Below are 23,543 nucleotides of genomic sequence, written 5' to 3' on the forward strand. Positions count from 1 at the left end.
GAAGTGCAGGACCCAGAGCCCAGGCTGCTCTGAAACGGTTCCCTCTGGCCTTGACTAGCCTTGAGCAAACTGGTGCCTCACAAATAGTATTTTCTGTTCGCAGTGTCTGGGAAAGTTTGGGATAAGCCACCCTTCCTTGGGGAAGAGTCATTATAGTGGAGAAAATATTCTTTCCTTGTGGAGACTGGAATGGAAGTCCTGTCTGCTTAGCGAAATGTAAGGAATGAGGCAATGCTCATCCTTCCCAGGAACAGGTAGGTTACTTGATTGCTAGCTGGTGTTTTCTCACCTTATCGTTATCTCACTATCACTCTATCTCAGTTGTATCTTTTTTTTAGTTCAAGTTATATGCTGAGTAGTGTTATGGCTAACTGTGGAATGAAGAAAATGGGTGTTTTGTTGTTATTACATCATAGCTTTTGAGTGGAATAATGAATCAATATATTACATTTAAAGAATTTAGGTGTAGATTTGGAGCATTTTTGAATTTTGAATAGATTAAAAGATGGGCCCCTGCCTCCTAGTGCAAATCTCTTTGCAGATTTCTGAATATAGTAGTATGTTGGCTGTTGTGGGCAGGACTTGGTGATTGAGTGTACTGAGAAACATTATTTATATAAATAGGAGAGGCTAGGGCACAAAGAAGGGTGTAGATAGAGTTACCTTAAGGTGTTTCTTCATGGCTCTCCTCCCTGCCCTAAATTACAGGAGTGGTTTAAAAATGTACTAGCATTAACAGAATTGTAGGTGTGATACCTTTTTAACTAAGGAAAACAAGATCTTTAGATAGCTGTTTAGTATACCCATAACTAGGACTACATAGGATGAGTAGAAGCAAACTGACTTGAGTCCTGACTTGAAGTAGGATATTCCTGTTAAACCTTAGCTCCAACTTGCCAAGATGAACTAGTCTTTGTGTTTAGTTAGCGTGGGGAGGAGAATTAGTCAAATGAACTTGCTGTGTATAAATTAGGGCATACTTTATCTTAGAAGTAAATGAACTACATCGTTCTGCTCTTAAAGTTTAAGAATTAAAGGCATTCCCGCATGTGGGTCAAGAGCTGTAGCTTTAAAGTCAGGTGCAGCTGACTTCTGTCAGTGGGGCTTAATGGCACTGTTGCCTCAGTTTCTTCTTCTGTAAAAGATAAAGAATATCTTCTGTACTGGATTTTTGTAAGGATTCACTGAAAGAATGTTTTAAAGCAGAAAATGTGATCCCTTGGACATGAGCAGGCCTTCAATCATTCCTGTTGCTCTTAGTTCATTATTATTAACAAGTTGAAAATTCAAACAAGTAGTCCAGTTTTCTGTGAGCCACTCATTTCTCCAGGACAGTTGTAGTTTAGTTTGGCGTGAGCAGAGCTGCATATCAAATCTCACCTCTTAGCTTAAAAAATAGGTTGCCGAAAGGTTAAGAACGACTCTGAGAAAGATACTGACTCAGCATGGCTGCAGTTATCAGCTGGTGACGGTTTGGCTGTACAGTCTGGGAACAAGAAATTGTTAACACCGTCATTGGATGAAATACAGGGTAGATAAGTATTTGTCAAAGTGCAGTCCCTGCATCATGGTCATCTGGGATATTGGTTAAATGTGTAGATTCATGAGTACTCTTCAAGATCTATGGTATGGTCCTTGATAGTGGAGTTCAGGAGTCTTCATTTTTAGTCAATACCTCAGATGATTTTGTACACATTAGTTTGAGAGCTGCTGGTGTAAACTGAATCGGTAATTTGGGGTTCTGGTGTTCTCTGAGACCATTTTTTAAGCTACACTGTTCAGTAAATACACATGTATAATGTAAATACAAAGGGAGCTTAACATCTGAACCTTTCAGATATTTGAAGAGGCTTGAGATAATTGCCAAGGACTTGATCCAAACTATAGAAACCTGATACTTGGTGCTTACAGTAAGAAGTAGGCAAGAGAAGTAACCCTGCAAGAGGCACCCATCAGGACTCCTTGTTCAAAAAATTACCCTAGGGCTTCCCTGGTGGCACAGTGGTTGAGAGTCCGCCTGCCGATGCAGGGGACGTGGGTTCGTGCCCCGGTCCGGGAAGATCCCACATGCCGCGGAGCGGCTGGGCCCGAGCCGTGGCCGCTGAGCCTGCACGTCCGGAGCCTGTGCTCCGCAACGGGAGAGGCCACAACAGTGAGAGGCCAACGTACCGCAAAAAAAAAAAAAAAAATTACCCTATACTTCTACAAAATACATTTTTATGAATGAAGATGTTTCTTTTATTTATTTTTTTTCCATTTTTTTTATTAGTTTCTGCTTTATAACAAAGTGAATCAGTCATACATATACATCTGTTCCCACATCCCCTCCCTCATGCATCTCCCTCCCTCCCATCCTCCCCATCCCTCCCCTCCAGGCAGTCACAAAGCACCGAGCTGATCTCCCTGTGCTCTGCGGCTGCTTCCCACTATCTATCTACCCTACGTTTGGTAGTGTATATATGTCCATGCCTCTCTTTCGCTTTGTCACAGCTTACCCTTCCCCCTCCCCATATCCTCAAGTCCATTCTCAAGTAGGTCTGTGTCTTTATTCCCGTTTTACCCCTAGGTTCTTCATGACATTTTTTTTTCTTATATTCCATATATATGTGTTAGCATATGGTATTTGTCTTTCTCTTTCGAAGATGTTTCTTTTAAAAAATGCTTTAGCTGAAACAGTTAAGTTAGATATTGGATTATTTATCCGATAATCTTACGCTTTTCACTTAGTTAAGATAAGCTACTCAGAAATTGAGATTTTGATGGAAGTGTGTCTAATTTGGTTGGATGGGGACCATGATCTGTCTCTTGTGGGGAAAAGACATTGCTTAGAATAAGGATATTGATTTGAGAAGAAAATCATAAGAGAAGGTTTAAATTTTAGATAGATCAATCCAAAAGAAAAAAACAAAACCTTGAAGCTTATTTTCTCTAACTTTTGCTTAGGGCAGTGGTAGTGACAGCCTGCATCTACGTCACTTTAACCCTCCTCAGTCCTGTGATCATATCTGTCATTGGAACGGCAGATCTTTAAATTGGGGCTGTACTTGGAAAAACTTAACCCGTGTTTGTATCAACCTTATTTTTATTGTGTCAGCACATTTTGTGGTAAAAAAAAAAACCATGCTAAACCCATGATTCTTTCTAAATTTGAGTAGAAAGGATTAGTTGGCATTTGTTTGAGGAGGCTGTTGTTTTTGTTTGTTTTCCCTGACTGTGGCCAGTTCTTTGGGAAGAAAAGCAACAATAAACTCATCTCTTTTTGTCCTTCGAGCTGTGAAATATGGTGTTGATGTTTACATATGAATACCCAGAATGGAAAGTATACATCATACTCAGGAATTTCATTGTTCTACATTAAAATGTTTGGTAGTTATAATTTGTTTTAAAACTTTCTTTGTAATTTAATTTTCCTGTGAACTGTTAGCTGTTTAAGAGCTTAGGCCTTCAAGTAAGACAAGCCTAGACTTGATTTCTGGCACTTACTTATTGGCTAAACGATCTTGGTAAAGGTAACCTTAGATTAAGCCCTAGTTTTATCATATGTAAAGTGGATATTCACATGTAAAATGGTAATAATAATACCTTTTCATAGATTTATTGCATGGCTTAAACCTAACACTTAGTATTGAGTAAATAGTCACTAGGATGGGTTTTATAATAGCTTGCTTTTGGTGTCAGATGTGTTACAGAAATAATTCTTTTTTAAAATTTTAGAAACATAATACACTCCACATTTTGTGTTACATAAAACCCCAATGAAGTCTTAGGGCAGCACTCTATACTTTCCTTGGCAATTGTTTAATTATGGATAAATAAGGACAATAAATAGTCACACATCTGTTCAGATGCTGCTGCCAAATGAGTTCAGGTCAGTTCAGTTTTCGTCACCATATGAGTTGAGAAGAGCCTTAAGTTTGTATAGGTTTTGGAGTTTTGGATTTGTGGATTGTGTCCCTGTGTTTTAAACTTGAGAAGAATTACATTATTCTAGGAATAAAGTCTTAGCTGTTTAACTGATTATATCATTTTGGAAAGTTACTGTGTGCTTTGGATTCTAATATTTTCCTCTAAGAATGGGGATATCTGAAAGTTCATACTTAGCAGCCTGCTTTAAAATGCTTAGGAAGAGTATTTGTAAATAGTAAATTAATATTGTGTTCTGTTACTGGAGCAGCTTTAAAATACCTTGAAATTGTGTATTTACAACAAAGAATTTAGCAGTACTATACTCCTCTCAAGTGTTTAAATGTAATTTTTTTAACATCTTTATTGGGGTATAATTGCTTTACAGTGGTGTGTTAGTTTCTGCTTTATAACAAAGTGAATCAGCTATACATATACATATATCCCCATATCTCCTCCCTCTTGCGTCTCCCTCTCACCCTCCTTATCCCACCCCTCTAGGTGGTCACAAAGCACTGAGCTGATCTCCCCGTGCCATCCAGCTGCTTCCCACTAGCTATCTGTTTTACATTTGGTAATGTGTATATGGCCATGCCACTCTCTCACTTCATCCCAGCTTATGCTTCCCCCTCCCCATGTCCCCAAGTCCATTCTCTACGTCGGCATCTTTATTCCTGTCCTGCCCCTAGGTTCTTCAGAACCATTTTTTTTTTTTTAGATTCCATATATATGTGTTAGCATACGGTATTTATTTTTCTCTTTCTGACTTACTTCACTCTGTATGACAGTCTCTAGGTCCATCCACCTCACTACAGATAACTCAATTTTGTTTCCTTTTATGGCTGTGTAATATTCCATTGTATATATGTGCCACATCTTCTTTATCCATTCATGTGTCGATGGACACTTAGGTTGCTTCCATGTTCTGGCTTTTGTAAATAAAGCTGCAGTGAACATTGTCGTATATGACTCTTTTTGAATTATGGTTTTCTCTGGGTATATGCCCAGTAGTGGGATTGCTGGGTCATATGGTAGTTCTGTTTTTAGTTTTTTAAGGAACCTCCATACTGTTCTCCATAGTGGCCGGATCAATTTACATTCCCACCAACAGTGCAAGAGGGTTCCCTTTTCTCTACACCCTCTCCAGCATTTATTATTTGTAGATTTTTTGATGATGGCCATTCTGACTGGTGTGAGGTGATACCTCATTGTAGCTTTGATGTGCATTTTTCTAATGATTAGTGATGTTGAGCATCCTTTCATGTGTTGGCAATCTGTATATCGTCTCTGGAGAAATGTCTATTTAGGTCTTCTGCTCATTTTTGGGTTGGGTTGTTTTTTTGATACTGAGCTGCATGAGCTGCTTGTAAATTTTGGAGATTAACCCTTTGTTAGTTGTTTCATTTTCAAATATTTTCTCCCATTCTGAGGGTTGTCTTTTCATCTTGTTATAGTTTCCTTTGCTGTGCAAAAGCTTTTAAGTTTCATTAGGTCCCATTTGTTTATTTATGTTTTTATTTCCATTTCTCTAGGAGGTGGGTCAAAAAGGATCTTGCTGTGATTTATGTCATAGAGTGTTCTGCCTATGTTTTTTTCTAAGAGTTTGATAGTGTCTGGCCTTACATTTAGGTCTTTAATCCTAAATGTAATTTTCATCTGATTCTTACTGTGGATGTGGGGAGTTTGCTTTGTGTCACTTCGCAGCATGGGCATGTGATGGAAGTGCTTCTTAACCTGCTGTCCTCTGTATTGTTGTGGAAGTTTGGTGGGAAAACGTTGGAGCTTCTCAGAGTAATTGAGAGTGTGACTGGGGTGGTGGTGGTGATGGGAGGGTGTTAGGAAGTTATCAGTTATTGGGCACTTTCTCTGTTCCATTCTAGAAACAGTTCTGATTTCCTAGAGTTAATGTTAACACTTCTTTTCCCCTTCACAAAACGGAGGTGGTATCTTCATTTCACAGTAAGAAAACAGACTCAGAGAGGTTAAATACACCTGAAGAGTAGAACTGAAGTTTGGACCTAGGTTTGTTCAACTCTCTTACATTACCCAACGTGCTCTTCTCACACTAGGGACTGGCACTTTGGAATTGAAGAGTTAGCAAATCTCCATGGCTACTTAAATGCTGGAAAATTAGAAGCCTTAATATATTTAGAAACAATCAGGACATGTTTTGAGGCGAATGTAACTTTGAGTCATGCTATCCTAGTGACCAGTGCAGTGTAGAAGAGTGCTGGCCTTGTCAGCAGACCCAGGTTTGGCCTGACATTAAGAAGCTTTGTGTCCCTCAGTGAGTCTCTTAATCAGCTCTCAGCCTCATCTTCAGCTCTATTTCATGACTCTGTGCTTTCTGCTGCTTCATGAGATGTAGCAAATACTATGTATTTGAAGAATACCAAACCTTTAACATTTTTGAATTTGAAGGAAAAAAGTCTGGTAAGCACGTATTATATTATTAAATACCACACTTTGAAACAAATGACAGATTATTTATGGAAATGTTTGTGTCATTTTGAAACATGAGATGTTACATGATGTAATTACATGAAATTTGATCTTTGCAGAGTGAGAATGTTATGTTGCCCTGGATGTTTTTCCCAGAATACATGGAAATGATTTATTAAACACAGCCTGAGCAGCCTACCTTCTTCATTGTTAGTGTGTTTATGCTTTTACACATTTGCTGTTTTAGATTACTTTCTCAGCCTTCAGGAAAAACGTTTTCAATGACCTAGCTTACAAGCCCCACAAAAACACCCTGCTCTGAAGTTGCTTAAGTGATAAAAGAATAGGAACATCAGATTGGTACAGCAAACTGCTTATTTTAAGGTTTGGGTTTAGCTCAGCATTTCTTTTTTATATTCTGTTTTTGTAGCGCAAATGTAGTGAAAAGAACATTGGCTTTGAGCCCAGGAGATCTGGGTTCAAAATCCTGACTTTCACCAGTTTTGTGACCTTGGGCAGTTTACTTAAATTCCTGAAACCTCGTTTTTCTTACCCGTTAGTAGAAATAATGACTCTGAAGGGTGATTGATAACATTAGAGATAGTTTTTTTTTTGGCAATGTGACTGCCAAACGATAGGAGCCTAATAAATGGTCACTGTGATTTTTACTCTTTTTGGAGTCAGACACCTGATTCAGATTCCAGGTTTAAGATTGGCCGTGTTTCTGTGTCACTCAGGCACCGCGTGTAAGTGCTGGCAGGTAGTTACGCTCTGTCATCTTACTCTTCTGCTTAGGGGGTATTTACTCAGCTCTTTTTACATATTAACTTAAGTTGATTCTGTAGGTCTGGAACTCAAGTTTTAAGATGATGTTATTTGATTTTTCTTTTTAATTGACATTATATAAGCACCACAGGAATGGGAAACCTGCCTTCTACTGATACTTGCTAAGGTATGGGGAATATGACCAACTGCAAACATTTTCTGCATGAAAAGCTTTGGTAATTTGCCATTATAAACATAATATTGTATATTATAAGAAATTGAGAAATTATAGCCAATTAGAAAAGAAATGATTTCATTCTCATTTTGGTATAGTTTACTTTTGTTGATGGAAATACATTTTGGTATCAATTCTTTTAAAACAGGGAAATAGGAATTATCTCTCTAAATTAAGAATAATTATGAAAAAGTTCATCAATGAATAAGTGAAAATGTAATTTTTTCTTTTTTTTTATGACCTGAGGAAGGAAGGGGATGGAGCAGAGAGGGAAGGGAAGATTCCTGTGATAAAAGACACAGTGATAGTGCCAGAGTCCTGTGTTTTGTTTTGTTTTGAAGGACCATAACTGCTTAGCTTGAAAATTAGAATAGTTGCTGTTAAATTTGATGAATATATTTTCTTCCTCATTAATGTTTTCTAGTAAATAGAGTACAAGCATTTTTTTATATCCTTTACTTGAAGTGGAGGAAAACTATTAATTTCACTTTTTGGAAAGTTGGTGTAAATTATTCGATTATATTTTTAAAAGGTGCATTTTATGGAGCAACATCACCATCTTGTGGCCTTCTAGAAAATTGTTGCCAAAGGTATGTTGTAAAAACTACAAGCGTAAATAAAATAGTTCTCAGATGTTGGCCAAGGGCTCAATCAAATTTGTATTCAGCAGTTCTTACTGTAAATGGGAGGCGGGAGTTAGAAAATAAAATGATTTGTACACTAGGATTTCAACTTTGTAAAAAAAAAATCTGTATTGAAGGAAAATAATGGTACAAAACTGGACACAGTTGTGAGTTAGGTTGATGCAAAGATTGTGGATGGTTGTTACTCTCACGTTTTCATGAAATATGCAGTGTTTATAGTCAGGCAGTTCTAAGCTAGAAAATCTCAATATGTTCTGTCCTCCATTTCTTAATCAATAGGATTACCAAGGCCCAGAGAAGTTTAGATGCCCTGTCTCATTCAGCCATTTAGTGAGACTGTTATCTAGAGCAGTGTTTTCCAAGCTGGTGACTCTTGGAGGAATATTTTCTACATGAATTTTTACACTTTTTTCCTTCATCTTGATGGTAGTTTTAAAAGAAAAAAAAAATCCATTTGAGAAGTACTGTAGTTCATTTAAAAGAGCACCTAAAAACTAAATGAGGCTATTTGGTTTTAAGCCTGTGTTTACTTAGTTGTTTTTAAGATTCAAATCGCTGACAACAAGTATCCAAATATAATCATCTAAATAGTATTAAACACTCCTGTGTGCCAGGCTATGAGGGAGACATGGTGGATACAATGGCCAATGGCCAGGATTTGTCCTGCATGCTTGGAATTTATAGTCTAGGATGCAGTGAGAAAAAGAAAGCTATTTTGATGAACACAGAAGTTTGAAATCAGGGATTCTGGGAAAAAATAGCTATAACTTATGGCAAATACTCATATTTACCATGTATTAGGCACCATGCAAAGTGCTTTTGGTACTTTTTCTCAGTGTCAACAGTTTATTTTGAAATTTTGCTTTCATTTTTGCATATGCACACAAATATGTATTTGTGGAAGGTCTGAAACACCTCTGTGGACAGTACAAGTGGTTTGACTCTTAATGGGTTTGGTAGGCTTTTGTGTCTTGGTCTTGGTATCTCACCACCATTTATAACGTTTCTGTTGGGAAAATCTGTACCGTGTTCTAAGTAGCTGTCTTTCCCCCAGACTTTGAGAGTCCAACTGATGTATAATTTGGGGATTAATTTAAGACTTCTGAATTATTTTGAATATTTAGTTAGGGACAGAAAGTGTCCAAGTTTAATGAGCTTTTCTCTTGTATATATACTGTTGGACATTTGAGTATTTAATAAGTCAAATGAACATTTTAGGTAACACTTATCCTTTACTTTTGTATTGGACATTTTTGTATTGAGCCTTTATTGTGGGCTGTGGAGATAAAATCACATTGGTAAGGTGGACATGGACTTGGTACTCAGAATTATCAGAGCAAAGATGGGAGAGGGTATAGGTGGTTTATCCCACCTGTATAGAATTTTCTGTATAATATTTTAAAGTTTTAGTTCTGTGCTATATAGGTACACTTTTTTTTTAACATAACTACTCTAACCATTTCTACAGGTTAAATGTTTTATTGATTGTGAATCTTCATTTAACACACATTTTCTAAGTATATAGTAAGGGCTGAGCAGTGGGCTAGGGGCTGGAATTATAAAGATGAGTAGTAAAGAAATTTCTGGTGTAATGGGGGAGATAAAGAAATAACATGGTTATAGTACTATGTTTGCTTGAGCTGAATCTTTAGGGATGATTAGAAATTAGGTAGATGAGCAGTGGGAATAACATGTAGGAAGTCATGGGTGCCTAGATGTGTATGTGAGAATCACTTGGGGCGCCTGGTGGAGTCCCCAGGTAATTCTGACATGCAGCCAGGTTGAGGAAAACTGGTAGTGGATTAGAAATATGTGTCATTAGTGAGCTTTGGGTAAAGAGCTTTTTTGGAGAATACCAGTTATTTTATTTTCTCTAGCTGAATTTTAATGAGCAAAGGTGGCAGAGAGTGTGTGTGTACGTAATGCATCTGAATAACCAGAAGTAGTTTGATAGTAACTAGGGTATGCCTTTTTCTCTTCTGGATCCTATGTTCTAAACAGCTCTAACATATCTTTGCTTCTAAACGTGAACTATAAAGATGAGTTGGAAAAAAAATCACACATCTGTGGGGATTGGTGCTGCTACTGACCTGGGTCCAAGTCTCTGCTCTGTCTGCCTTGAATTCCTTACCTACCACATCCCTGTTAAAACAGGGAATTTGGTCCATGTTTATTGACCACTGTATTCCCAATGCCTCCTTCACCGAAGGAATTGGCAGGTAAAACCTCCTTACCTTTCTTTCCAGACAATTTCAGAGGTATCTGCACTTTCACTCATTCTTTTCTCTTTCTAGTGTCAGTGTAAGAACTGTGTCTGTACCTCTGCATTAAATCTCAACCAATCCTGACTTCTCAGAGATCTTGTCTTAGTAATCATTGTCTTTTCTGTGACGTCAGCTGCTTGCTCCCTGAAAGCATGTTCAAGTCTCTTCCGTCTTCGAAAACAAACCTATGTACACCTCCCTTTAAGACTATATCGCTTTTCCTATACAATCATACATCTGAACAGAGGTTTCTGGCTGTTCATTTACTTCTGAAGCCTCTGGCCTCAGGGCCCCTCCCACTCCATTAAAATTGCTCTTGCTGGGCTTCCCTGGTGGCGCAGTGGTTGAGAGTCCGCCTGCCGAGGCAGGGGACGCGGGTTCGTGCCCCGGTCCGGGAAGATCCCACATGCCGCAGAGCGGCTGGGCCCGTGAGCCATGGCCGCTGAGCCTGCGCGTCCGGACCCTGTGCTCCGCAACGGGAGAGGCCACAACAGTGAGAGGCCCGCGTACTGCAAAAAAAAAAAAAAATTGTTCTTGCTAAAGGCCTGGTAACACCCATACAGTCCAGTAAACAGTTTTCTCTTTTTACTGATCTTACTGGGGTGCTTGGTGGGCCTAGCCACTCTTCTTTTCCTTGAAATTCTTTCTTGAAGTTTTCTTCAACCTGTGCATGGTCCTCATCTACTGTTCAGCCTTTCAGAATTGCTCTTCCCTGCTGATTTTATGCAATAGCCCTTGCCTGGATGAAAGACCACCTGTCGCAGCAGGTGGCTTCAGTTCACTTTTACAGTTCACTTTTGAACTCTGCTTACCTTTACCTCCAGTATCTATTTTCTGAGCTCTGTTTCAGTCAGTCAGTAATACTTCTGGGGGGCCTTCCCTCGGCCAGGCTTCATTCAGCCTGGCTTCTGGGAATGAATAAGATGGAGTCGCTGCCCTTGGAGGTCAGTGTGGGGTTGGAGACAGAAGTAAGACCATAAGATAACTGAACATAAATCATTGAGTATGATACAATAGGGTGAGGTGGTAGAGTTGAAGGAGTGAGGCCTTGGCTGTGCCTGGGCTGACTAGAGATTCTTTCTGAATGGATCACACTTTAGTGGAGCCCTAAGGCTGAGAAGGTAGCCAAGGGACTGTCAGATGGAGCAGTGAAAACAGAGGTCTCTCAGCAGCACAAGGTATTCAGGTTAGGGATGGCAAGAATGCCAGTGAGAGAGAAAAGAGGGGAGGAGAGAGGTAGGAAATGTAGGGGCAGCCGGTGACATGGGGCCATGTATGAGTTTGGATTTATTGTCGTTAAAAGGAGAGAACATTGGGTGTGAAACAGTTTTTGTGATGCGTACTGTTTTGGAAAGCCCACCCTGACCGCTGGCAGAGGATGGATGTGGTGTGGGAGTAGGATTCGAGAGGTGGTGAGAGCAGGGAGACCATGTGCCTGTAGTTCAGATGAGCATTTGTGAAGCTTGGAGAAGAGGGTTGTGTTGGGGATGGTGAGAAGTACTCTCCCTGGCTTTTATCCCTGCATCTGACTAGTCCACCAGTTATAGATTCTGGTCCTTAATATCTCTGCTTCTTCCTCTATCTCAGGCCAATTCCAGCCTAGCCCACTTTCAGGCTACCCTCACAACACTGTTAGAGCAGTTCTTCCGAAATGTAAGTGTGTGCTTCCCTGCTGAACGTGCATTGTCTCTCTGTGGCTTTCTTAGTGCTCCTCGTGGTGCAGCTTCCTTCCGCTTTAAGCTTTCATCTCTTGCAGCTCTCTCTCCACATGCTTCCCTGAGCAGAACGACTTGTGTTTTTGCTGCCCACCTTGGTGGTCTCACTTCTCTGAGCACAGAAGGTCTCGATAGCGCTTCTTGCCTCTCACGTTTACAGTGCCTATGCAGGAGTCCTCCACAACTCATGTCAACTGTTACCATCTCTCAGAAGCCTTTCCTGACACCTCTTCACCTGTCCCACAAAATCTGATTTAGATGCTCCTTTTCTGCACTACGGTAGTATTCTCTGCATAGCCCTGTCAGTGAGCTTGAAGCTGCTGATTTCCTTGTCTGTTTCCACTGCTAAATTATAGACTCACTGAGGGCAAAGAGCATATCTTAGACCATTTTTGTAGTCCTAGTGTTTAACACACTACCTGAAAACATGCCTAGTAGATATATATGCTGAATGACTTAAATCAGGAAAAGAGTTAAAAGAAGTACCTGTTATCTACTTTGTTTATTGATCAGCTCTTTTTTGCCCCATGGTAAATTGATTCACTTTTACTGGAAAGATTAGAGGCTTGAGTCAGGATTTCATAGGGGGTGCATGGAGGCCCAGTCTGTTTATTGAGTGAATCCTTGTCTGATGGTGCAGAGAGGTCCACGAGAGAATGGGTATGAGGTGGCCACCGTTTGGTCATGGAAGAGGAGGGGAGATAATTTCAGTAGAGAGGTGAGGCGGCAACCAAATTGCATGGGTGGAGGAGTGAGTAGGAGGTGAAAAAGAAGGTTGGCTTCTCTTTCCTTTTATTTTCTTTTCTTTCTTTCTTTGTTTCTTTCTTTCTTCCTTCCTTCCTTTCTTTCTTTCTTTCTTTTTTTTTTAATGGCTCGTTTTGTCTTCTTGTTGTTTTTTAATAGTACACAAACCCCAAGTCTGTTTGGTGGCCCAAAAGAAGAGGCTATAAATGTGGGGAGGGAGTATATCTTAGGAGGTGAAAGTTGTGTAGGGACTCGGTCACTTTGGAAAGTGGGAGGGTATACTTCATTTTCAGAGACTTATACTAGGACAGGGTTATGTAGTATATTTTTATAAGAATCTCCATCAGAAATTATTTAAAATAAGATAGATGGCCTGAGTGTCTCAGAAGGCTGAAGTGTTAGGTTTCTAAGTAACCTCCGTATTCAGAAAAATTAGCTGGTAAAATTGCAATATAGTAAGACTGTGTTTTTCTATAAATGCTTTATTTTTCATTCTCATTTTTAATATTGTTTTTTCATGTTATATTCTTAATAATTTAGCATTTATACAGCACTTAATAATTCACAAACTGCTTATATGATACTAATTTCTTCTAAGACATCTGCTGCTGAGAGAGGTTAAGTTACTTGTCCAAGGTCATGTCAATTTATTTATTAAGCATTTGTGTGCCAGGGAGTTTTCTTAGCGATTTGTCAATATTAACTCATTTAATTCTCTTAATAACTCTGTGAGATAGGTACTATTGTCTTTGTCATTTTATAGATATAAAAACTGAGGCACTGGGACTGCCCTGGTGGTGTAGTGCTTAAGAATCCGCCTGCCAATGCAGGGGACACAGGTTCGAGCCCTGGTCCGGGAAGATCCCACATGCCGCAGAGCAACTAAGTGCGTGCGCCACAACTCCTGAGCCTGCGTGCTGCAACTACGGAAGCTCGTGCGCCTAGAGCCCGTGGTCCGCAACAAGAGAAGCCACTGCAATGAGCAGCCCACACACCGCAACAAAGAGTAACCCCCCGCTCGCCCAACTAAAGAAAGCCCACGAACGGCAATGAAGACCCAATGCAGCCAAAAAATAAATAAAATTAGAAAAAAAGCAACAAACAAACAAAAACAACCTGAGGCACTGTGGGGTAAAGGAGCTTGCCAGTAGTGGAACTGGGATTTGAAACCAGGCAGTCTGGCTGCAGAATTTACTCTCTCAACCACTGTTATGCTGCCTCTTAGTAAATGTGGGAGCAGAAGTTCAAATCTAGATTCACACTGGACTGTGGCACATGATAGTTTCTTCTTTTCAATTATTTGTTTCTACCCCCACCCCACCTGTCAGCCAGGCTGCAGATCTTCTATAAGGAAAACCTTGTTGACAGTATCTGACTTGGGTTTCTTGTAATTTCTAGCATTACTAGATGTTGAGAGTTTTATATTAACTTTGCAGTAAATGTAATTTTTTTAAATTTGCCAACCTCTGACTTGGAAAAGAGCAAAAACAAGTACTTCTGTCGGCTCAGAATAGAAGTATCTTTGATATTTGATCTCTGGACTGGCCTTTACTTTGGTATGTTGTAGTTACCGCTAGCTTAGCCTCCAGTCCTCTGTCCAAAGTCTATTATTAATTATTTATTGCTTTTCTGGGAAGGAATTTGCATTCTGTATGGACAAAAAGACCTTGTAAATTTTGCTGGCTTGAAGTTCACATGAAACACGTTTTATTTGAAAGGGTGGGTTGTTAGTTTTGCTTTGGGTAGGTAATTGTAACTATTATTAATTGGGGGCAAACACCTTGATAGGAAAATCAGAGCAAGTTAAGTTGCTCTGATTGTGTTTTGTGCTGTGACTGGAGCCTTACTGTGATGGAAAGCTGTTTTAAGGCAAAGAAGTAGATAGAATTTAAAGTACCCAGGATCAAGAATTACCTTGGTTAGAATTAACGAGAATGAGGAAGAGAACTGAGTAAGTAGTTTGACCAGCTATTGGATGTGAATTTTTAGTGAATAAATAAATTGCAGGAAATAAACTAGGAAATAAATTGCAGGAATTAATGGGCAGCGGGTATAAGGGTGTGTGCCATGATATTTGAGGAGGCATAAGGTTAAATTCAGCAAGGCTTTTGACTGGTACAGCAAGGGGCATGCAGTAACAATACAAATGTTTGTAGATTTGAGAAAGGAAAAGAAATTTGTTTTAATTATGTAACTGATAGTTTAAGAGCAGATTGATTACACAGAACAATTTTGAGAGCAAGTTGGTCACATAGTTTGGAAATGGTTAAAGGGGAATCTATAGATGGATCAAGATTTAGTGCTTAAAAAATTAAAATTGTGATGTGTATGGTGCATTTCAGTGTAAGATTTTTTTTGCTTATTAGCTTGAGGTGGCAGCAGATACATATATTAATGAGAGGCACATTTTGAGACAAGTTAACTATAAAGCAGACTTTCCACGTAATTGTTTGAGAGGAGTAACACTTAAAATAATACGATTGATTATAAACTCATTGGACACAAGAAAGTGAGATAGGTAAAGACTAGGAAGAGAATGAACTTACGAAAGGGGAGATATGAGATACATCTGAAAAAGAAAAGTCAAAGAGGCCTAGATTTGTGTTGCTGGAAAAGTAGAGGTAAAAATTGGAAGATGATTGAAAACAGAACCAAAAGGCTTGGGGAAAATTCATATATTTATTTACCTCCTCTGGTTGAAAATCTGAAACTGGGTGGGGATAAATAATAAGAGATGGATATTAATACTGACTTAGGAAATTTGGCATTTTGAAGATAAATACATTTTCCTCATAAAAAGTACTTCCTGTGTTCTTCCCATAAACTGGCATATATTGTGCACTAAAAGGAACTTTGAAATTCACTGTAAGTACAGAAAGATGGAGGAGAGGAAGTTGTGGTTATTAGATCCTATGATTAGATAGGCATTTTTACATGAAAATAAACACCCAAGACTATATAGTTGGAGGATAAAAAGTACCTGTGGATGCCTGTCTTCATTTGTCCTTTGTCTGGTAGGTAATGCAAGTGCTCTTCAAGTCACTGGAATGGCACAGTTTAAAAGTGTTATTCCTTTTCACCCAGTGGCACTTGTAAATTATCAGGAGGGTAAAATTCTTAGGTTTTGTATTAAGAGGATTAATCAGTGAAGTTTATACAGAGAGGTCAGTGTGGACAAGTAAACTTTTTAAGAAATCACCTAGCTTCTATCCCAAACAATTAAAAGTATGTATTGAGACCTTAGCACCAAGTTTATTTGAAGGTAGAGGAAAAGGCACAGTGGTTGAGAGATCCTGGTAAGAAAAGCCCCATGGGAGATAGAGTAGGAATTAAAAATAATGTTAATGTTACAGTATTAAAATTTGAAATGGTTGTACTTAGCCTACTTCCTTGAGATGGGAATGTGAAAATTTGGAACTGTGAAGTGCTGTGCAGACGTAAACCAGGGATGGTATTGCCACTAGGTGCTACTAGGACAGAGGAGAGCTGGGGGGACTGAAGGCAGACAGAATCTGAAGAGAGAGTGCAGTGCTGGAGATAACTGCTCGGAGATGCCGAGCAGAGTAGCGCCTGCAAGTCCAGCGTGGGGTCATCCCTGCTAGTCAGTGGAATGGAAGTGTGCAAGATACAGTATTGGCACAGAAGCGGAGACTGGAGTGAGGGTGACTGCATGAGGTGAGGAAGAACAGTTGGACTGAGTGTTTGGAGGCTACGCACGAAGTTGGAAGTGTCTTCAAATCCGTAGGATACCAGAGTGGTGATGATTTGGAGAGTTTGGTAAAAGTAAACAATTCTAAGGTTTAAAGGCATTGGGTATTGAGAAAGATTTTGCTCCTTCCTCTTCCCTTCTCCCTACATGTAGTCAGGGTTGTGAAATTGAGGCCTAATGATGAGTAGTCCCTATAAAATTGATTTCTCCTTTCTGAATATTTAGGTCATACAGAAATTGTAAAATCTAACAGAATTATGCTTTATTATAACAGGATTCCACTAGAAAAATATCCTTGAGATACCTCCAAAAAGCTGTCTGTGCAGTTAGAGCCATTACATTGTTTACTAAGGTTACCCTTAGTAAAAGATCTCAGCGTGCCCAGAAATGAGAGGCTCCCAAGAAGCGGAACTCAAAACCTAGATGGTCCTGTGCAAATCAGGATGAGCTGTTTACTGTCCTGTTTTATAAATTCATTGAAACGATCAACAGTATATTTTTATAAATGATCTCTATATAGAAGTAATATTCTTGTACTGTTTAAAATTAAATCCCCTATTTTATAGTTTATTTTTAAAATTTTTTTTCAAGGGGTAAGTTTTTGGTACTTTTTTTTTTTTTTTTTTTTGGTTGCGTCGGGTTTTAGTTGAGGCACACGGGATCTTCATTATGGCGAGCAGGCTCTTTGTTGCGGTGTGCGGGCTTCTCTCTAGTTGTGGCACGCGGGCTGCAGAGCGTGGGGCCTCGCTAGTTGTGGCACATGGGCTGTAGAGTGGGCGGGCTCAGTAGTTGTGGCATGAGGGCTTAGTTGCCCCGTAGCAGGTGGGATCTTAGTTCCCCGACCAGGGATCAAACCCACGTCCCCTGCATTGGAAGGTGGACTCTTAACCACTGGACCACCAGGGAAGTCCCTAGTTTATGATTTTATGAAATACTTATTTTCTGCTTTAGCGTTGTTGAATCTTGGATATTTTAGGGAGAGGGAGGCTTTGTTCATCTATCTTTATCTTTGCCACACTCACTGAATTTTAAATTTTGTGCTGTTGCCTAAATGGAGGCTTTCTAACCTTTCAAGTTCCACATTCATTGGACTAAACTTCTTTAGCAACTGGTATGTACCATCCTGTCTTGTTACTGAGATGTTACCTGTGTATTAATATCATCTTTAAAACTAGAGTACCCGTATGGAAATGGGGGCTTTTGTCTTGTACCATTTTTGTGTCCTTGCCATACCCACTTTACAGACAAGGCAGTCAGTATGTTTATTAATTGATCCAGGCAGATAGACATATGATGATATTTCTCTGTCTTTTCCAATCTTTAATGCTATGCATAGTATGCAAAATGGATCAGATCTTTTGATATTTTTTTAAAATTTTGCTTCTGACTTAAGAATGACATCATGAAGTAAGCAGACAATTAAGATGTACCTTCTAAGTGAGGAGTAGATAGGTCTGTAACCTTGGAGGACTGGAAATGTATTTTATTATCTACATTCAGGACTCTTACTCTGTTCTTTGCAGTTGAATAATAATGAACCCATATCCAACTTTGTGGCATTTTTAAAGGGTTGAGCTGGACATAATCAGCTTATGTATAACTGGCCATATCCTCTGGGCATAGGTTATGACCTAAATTCATTTGGATGAATAACCAGTTCACTTCAAAGTTTGTTAAAACTCAGACTTTGTTTTTTCTTTTGCCACACTTGGTCACACAGCTGTTTAAGTGGCAGAATTGGAAATGAAATTCAAGTAGTCTAACTGCAGAATTGGCTCTTGAAAACTTTGAGCCATATTGTCTCCTACAATTTGCTTCACTTCTGTTCCCTATCCTGGCTTATGGCTCCATCACCCACCCAGATAGTGAAGTGCGAAATTTTGGTTGTTCAGAATCCTTCTTCTTTCTAAGCCTCAGCTATCCCTTAATCATCTGTCAGAGATCTTATACATATGCTGAGCTTTTTCCTTCACATTACCAGTGCTCTGGTTCAGATAAACTGATTATTTTAAATCTAGACCTCTTGCTACCAAAGTTATTCTTCTAAAATGCAGTTCTTGCTGTGGAAACCTATCAGTGTCTATCAGTTACCTTCAGGATAAGCTTTAAACTACTGTGCTTGGTATATTTTGGATACCATATGAACTATCCCATGGGATCCTGTACAGTTTAGATTACCGTTTGCCTGTTGGCCTCATCACTTTGCACCAACCTTACCAACAGTTCTCTAGCGCTCCATACTTTCCATAATTCTTTCTTGAAGAATTACACTTTAAGACACAGTTCATTCAAAGGTTACCTTCTCTGTGAACCTTTTCCTGATTCCTGTAGGTTGGATTATCCATTTCTCTTGTGTACCTCAGATGTACTAGTTGACATTTTGCATCTATTTTAGTAACTGTCACACTGAAAGCTGTTTATTTGTTTATAGGTTGTCTCCTCACTAGACTATGAGCTCCTTGAAAGAAGGAATCGTGTCTTACTCATCTTTCTATCTCCAGTATCTAGAACAGTTCCTGGTACAAAGTAAGTGATTAACAACTTTATTTAACTAAGACTATATTTAGGAGTTAAACTCCATACATGCTGACAGTTAATTATACCTATGTAGACTGAGAAATACGTTGCCGTAAAAAATATGGTTATAGATTTTTAACACTTCTGAGCCACAGTTTCCTCATCTACAAGATGGAAATAATACCTCCCTACTCATATAGTGTTATTATAATGCTCAGATAAAGGAATATATAGACATGGAAGCAACCTAAGTGTCCATCAGCAGATGAGTGGATTAAGAAGATATGGCATATAAATACAGTGGAATATTATGCAGCCATAAAAAAGAATGAAATTTTGCCATTTGTAGCAACGGATGGACTTGGAGGGTAATATGCTAAGTGAAATAAGTCAGACAGAGAAAGATATACTGTATGATATCACTTATATGTGGAATTAAAAAATACAACAAACTAGTGAATATAACAAAAAAGAAACAGACTCATAGAGAAAAAACTAGTGGTTACTGTTGTTGAGAGGGAAGGGGGAGGGGCAGTGTAGGTGCAGGGGATTGATTAAGAGGTGTAAACTATTATGTATAAAATAAGCTACAAGGATATATTTGTACAAACTGGGAATACAGCCAATATTTTATAATAACTATAAATGGAGTATAATCTTTAAAAATTATGAGTCACTATACTGTACACCTGTAACATATAATATTGGACATCAACTGTACTTCAATAAAAAATTATCACATTAAAAAAGAATGTATATAACAGTACATTACATGTATTTTAAGTGCCATAACGTCTTTGTTATTAAATGAAGTGTGAGAACTAATTGCATGTTGAAGTAGATGATTTTGTTTGCTGTGTATCTTCCCTCTTAAGGCAAAATAACACCATTTTTGAAGGATCTTTATCATTTGCAGTTTAAATTTGCAGTTATTGGTGACTGGGAGCATGCACTCTTGAGTCTGAGGGTTGGTTTATATAAGACAAAGTGAGAAGTAGCTTGGAGGTGAGAATCTGGGTACAGAAAAAGTTTTAAGCTGTTAGAGCGAACAATCTTTTGCCTAGTTGGCATTTTCCCAGTCTGCACGGCATTTTAAACTTTACAATTCTTTTTTATGTACCTTATTCTCAACCTCAGCAATTACCTTTCTGTCTAATTCACTAATAAAGTCCCTCAATTTTCTTTTAATCTACCTCCAAATGAATTCTTACCTTCCCTTATCCTTAGGTCCGTCATTTACTGTTCAGAGGAAGAAGTGCCTTTTTCGTGGAAGACTAATTACACATCATCTGTATGAAAGCTCTGGCTTTTCTTTCCTTTTCTTCTCAGGCTGCAGACATACTCCCTTACCACCACATTTGATGAATTAGTACTCTACACTTTGCTGTGTCTACTTCCTTGCCTTCCATGCGTTCTTTACATTTTTTAAAATTCTGTAATTTGAACATGCCAATTCCAGATTATATGTAACATATGGAATTTAATAATAGAAACAAACATTTGGGAACCAACCATTCAACTTAGAACTAGGTCAGTACTTACACAGTTAAGGAGCTACCTGTGAGTACCTCTGTAACCCCATATTCCTGTCTTTCCCCAACCCCTGAAGTAACTGCTATTTTGAATTTGGTTTTTTTTAAATCTCTTTTCTAAAAATAGTATTACCACAAATATAGTTCTTTGTTTTGAGTTTAATGTTATGTTTAGAGTCTTTTTAAAGCTTGCACAAATGGTATTTTATTATAGAGAAATGTCTAATTTATAAATCTTTATACATTTCAAAGAAAACATTTAACCATCATAAAAGAATAATAGAAAAATCTCAGAATGCATATTCAAATTTATGACAAGAAAATAATCATGGAGACTTATTTTTGTACTGTGTGGACATTGTTGTACCATATATGAAAGAAAGCTCCTTATTCAGAGCGTAGCAGGTGTATTTCCACACACTAATTTCTTGGGTTTGGCAGAAGTGTCTCAGTTAGATTGGTAGAGTACTCCTTGGAGGAGTCACAGCTTGTCATTTGTTTGCCCTTTGGACCTCAGCAGTTCTTCAGTGGGCTTCATTCAATTGTTTATTGATAGTATAAGCTTTTGAGACTCAGGATCCACAATGCCCCCATGTTTCGGGATTTCTTTTCAATTATGGAATCGTGGCATTTTCAAAAGAAATGCATAGCAAAAGATGAGGCCATGATAACTGCCAGAAGAATTCATTTCTTTCTTCTTTGTCATTAGGAGTTGGAAGCATTTCTTTTTTTTTTTTTTTTTTTTTTTTTTTTTTGTGGTACGCGGGCCTCTCACTGCTGTGGCCTCTCCCGCTGCGGAGCACAGGCTCCGGACGTGCAGGCCCAGCGGCCACGGCTCACGGGACCAGCCGCTCCGCGGCATGTGGGATCTTCCCGGACCGGGGCACGAACCCGTGTCCCCTGCATCGACAGGCGGACCCCCAACCACTGCGCCACCAGGGAAGCCCCTGGAAGCATTTCTTTCTTTTTTTTTTTTTTTCCTTTTTGCGTTATGTGGGCCTCTCACTGTTGTGGCCTCTCCCGTTGCGGAGCACAGGCTCCGGATGCGCAGGCCCAGCGGCCATGGCTCACGGGCCCAGCCGCTCCGCGGCATATGGGATCCTCCCAGACCGGGGCACGAACCCGTATCCCCTGCATCGGCAGGCGGACTCTCAACCACTGCGCCACCAGGGAGGCCCTGGAAGCATTTCTTGATGCTCAATGTAGGACGTTAAATCTTGGAGGTGGGACTAAGTGAGAGGAAGATGTTAATACCTAAAACTCCTGTTTATCTTTTTTCATTTACTATTGTGTTGCTAAGATCCATTCATGTTGTTGCTTACAGCTATAGTTCATTCATTCTCACTACTGTTCCATTGTGTGTTAGCCTAATTCTTTTTTTTTTTTTTTTTGCGGTACACGGGCCTCTCACTGTTTTGGCCTCTCCTGTTGCAGAGCACAGGCTCCAGATGCGCAGGCTTAGCGGCCATGGCTCACGGGCCCAGCTGCTCTGCGGCATGCTGGATACTCCCGGACCGGGGCACCAACCCGTGTCCCCTGCATCGGCAGGTGGACTCTCAACCACTGCGCCACCAGGGAAGCCCAGCCTAATTCTTTTAACCATTGTTCTACCAGTGGACATTTGAGCATTTTTGTTGTTGTTGTTATGAAGAATGCTTATACTTGGCACACAAGTACAAAAATTTTTATAGTATGTAACTAGAATCGCTTATTGAAGGACATGCAAATGTTCAACTTTACATAATAATGCCAAATTGTTTTCCAACAATTTTACCAAATTTAACACCTACCAGCAGGACTTTACCAATTTAAACACCTAGTAGCAGTGTGTAAGAGCCACCACTGCTCCACTTTTTTTTTTTTGCCGTTATTTGATACTGTCAGAACTCCTAGTTATTACCATTCTAGTGAGTTGGAAAATAACATCTCATGTGGTCTTAACTAGTATTTCTCTGATGAATAATGAGATTCTATATCTTTTAAAATACTTATTGGCCAAACAAGTTTCCTTGTGTATAAAATTTCTGTTCAGGTTTTTTTGCCCATTGGCTTCCTGTGTTTTTGTTTTTTGTGTTTTTTTGAGGTTCTTAAATAGCTTAAATAATAATCTTTAATCAGTTTTAAGTTTTGTAAATATCTCCAGTTTTGGCTTGTCTTTTAATTTTTTTTAATGATGTTTTATGGTAAACAGAAGTTCTCAGTTTCCACATAGTTAAAATATTCATTCTTTTCTTCTTTGGTTAGTATGCTTGTTTAAGAAATCTTTCCTTCTGGGAGGACACAAAACAACAGTTTTCTGCTGTACTTTCTTAAAGTTTTAAAGTTTGCCTTTCATATAATATCACTAGTCCATCTTGAATTGATTTTGTATATGATATGAGGTAGAGATCCAGTTTAATTCTTTCCATATTGATAATATCAGGACCATTTAATTGTCCCTCCTTTCCCACAGATCTGCATTGCTACATCTGTTACCTGAGTATGTCCTTAGATACTTGGTCTTTTGGGGGACTCTTTATGTTGTTTCATTTTATTTACACTTCTTCAGTCTTGCCAGGCATTTATTTGTTTTAGTGTTCTCTAAGAACTATGATTTTGTTGATCCTTTCTGTTACTCTTTTTCTGCTTCATTAATTTCTGTTCTTTATTATCTCCTACATTCTTTGGATTTACTCGTGATTATCTTTCTAACTTAACAGACTGGCCTATGAACTCATTCATTTTCAGCCTTTCTTCTTTTCCTAGTATAAGTCATTAAGGCTATAGATTTGCCTCTAAGTCTAACTTTTACTGTATTCCGAAAATGTTTGTATGTGCTGTTTTTATCATTTAGTTTTTAGTATTTTTAGAAAATTTTCCAATGGGGTTTCTGATGACTCATGAAATATTTAGAAGTGTTATTATTTTCTATTTGTATTTTACAAATTTATCTTTCATTATTGATTTTTAACTTAATTGCATTTTGATCAGAGCCTGGGAACAGTATGATACATATTCTTTGAAATTTAGTGACATTTTCATTATCTCCCAGTGTGTGTATTATTTTTCTATATGTCTCATGTATACTTAGAAG

The 23,543-nt window shown here is 38.7% G+C and overlaps 1 protein-coding gene across 3 annotated transcripts in view; it reads left to right on the forward strand.

Moving 5' to 3' along the window:
- The window catches only part of WWP1 (WW domain containing E3 ubiquitin protein ligase 1), a 127,080-nt gene that overhangs the window by 5,778 nt on the left and 97,759 nt on the right, over nt 1-23,543 (forward strand). For 2 of the 3 annotated variants that reach the window (XM_060116045.1, XM_060116043.1), the window contains exon 2: nt 18,853-18,947. The exons of the other annotated variant lie outside the window; for it this stretch is intronic. The gene's annotated coding sequence lies outside the window, so the exon portion shown is untranslated. The remainder of the gene's footprint in view (nt 1-18,852; nt 18,948-23,543) is intronic. 3 annotated transcript variants of the gene reach the window in all.

The sequence above is a fragment of the Mesoplodon densirostris genome, chromosome 13 (assembly GCF_025265405.1).
Source record: "Mesoplodon densirostris isolate mMesDen1 chromosome 13, mMesDen1 primary haplotype, whole genome shotgun sequence".
NCBI lineage: Eukaryota > Metazoa > Chordata > Mammalia > Artiodactyla > Ziphiidae > Mesoplodon > Mesoplodon densirostris.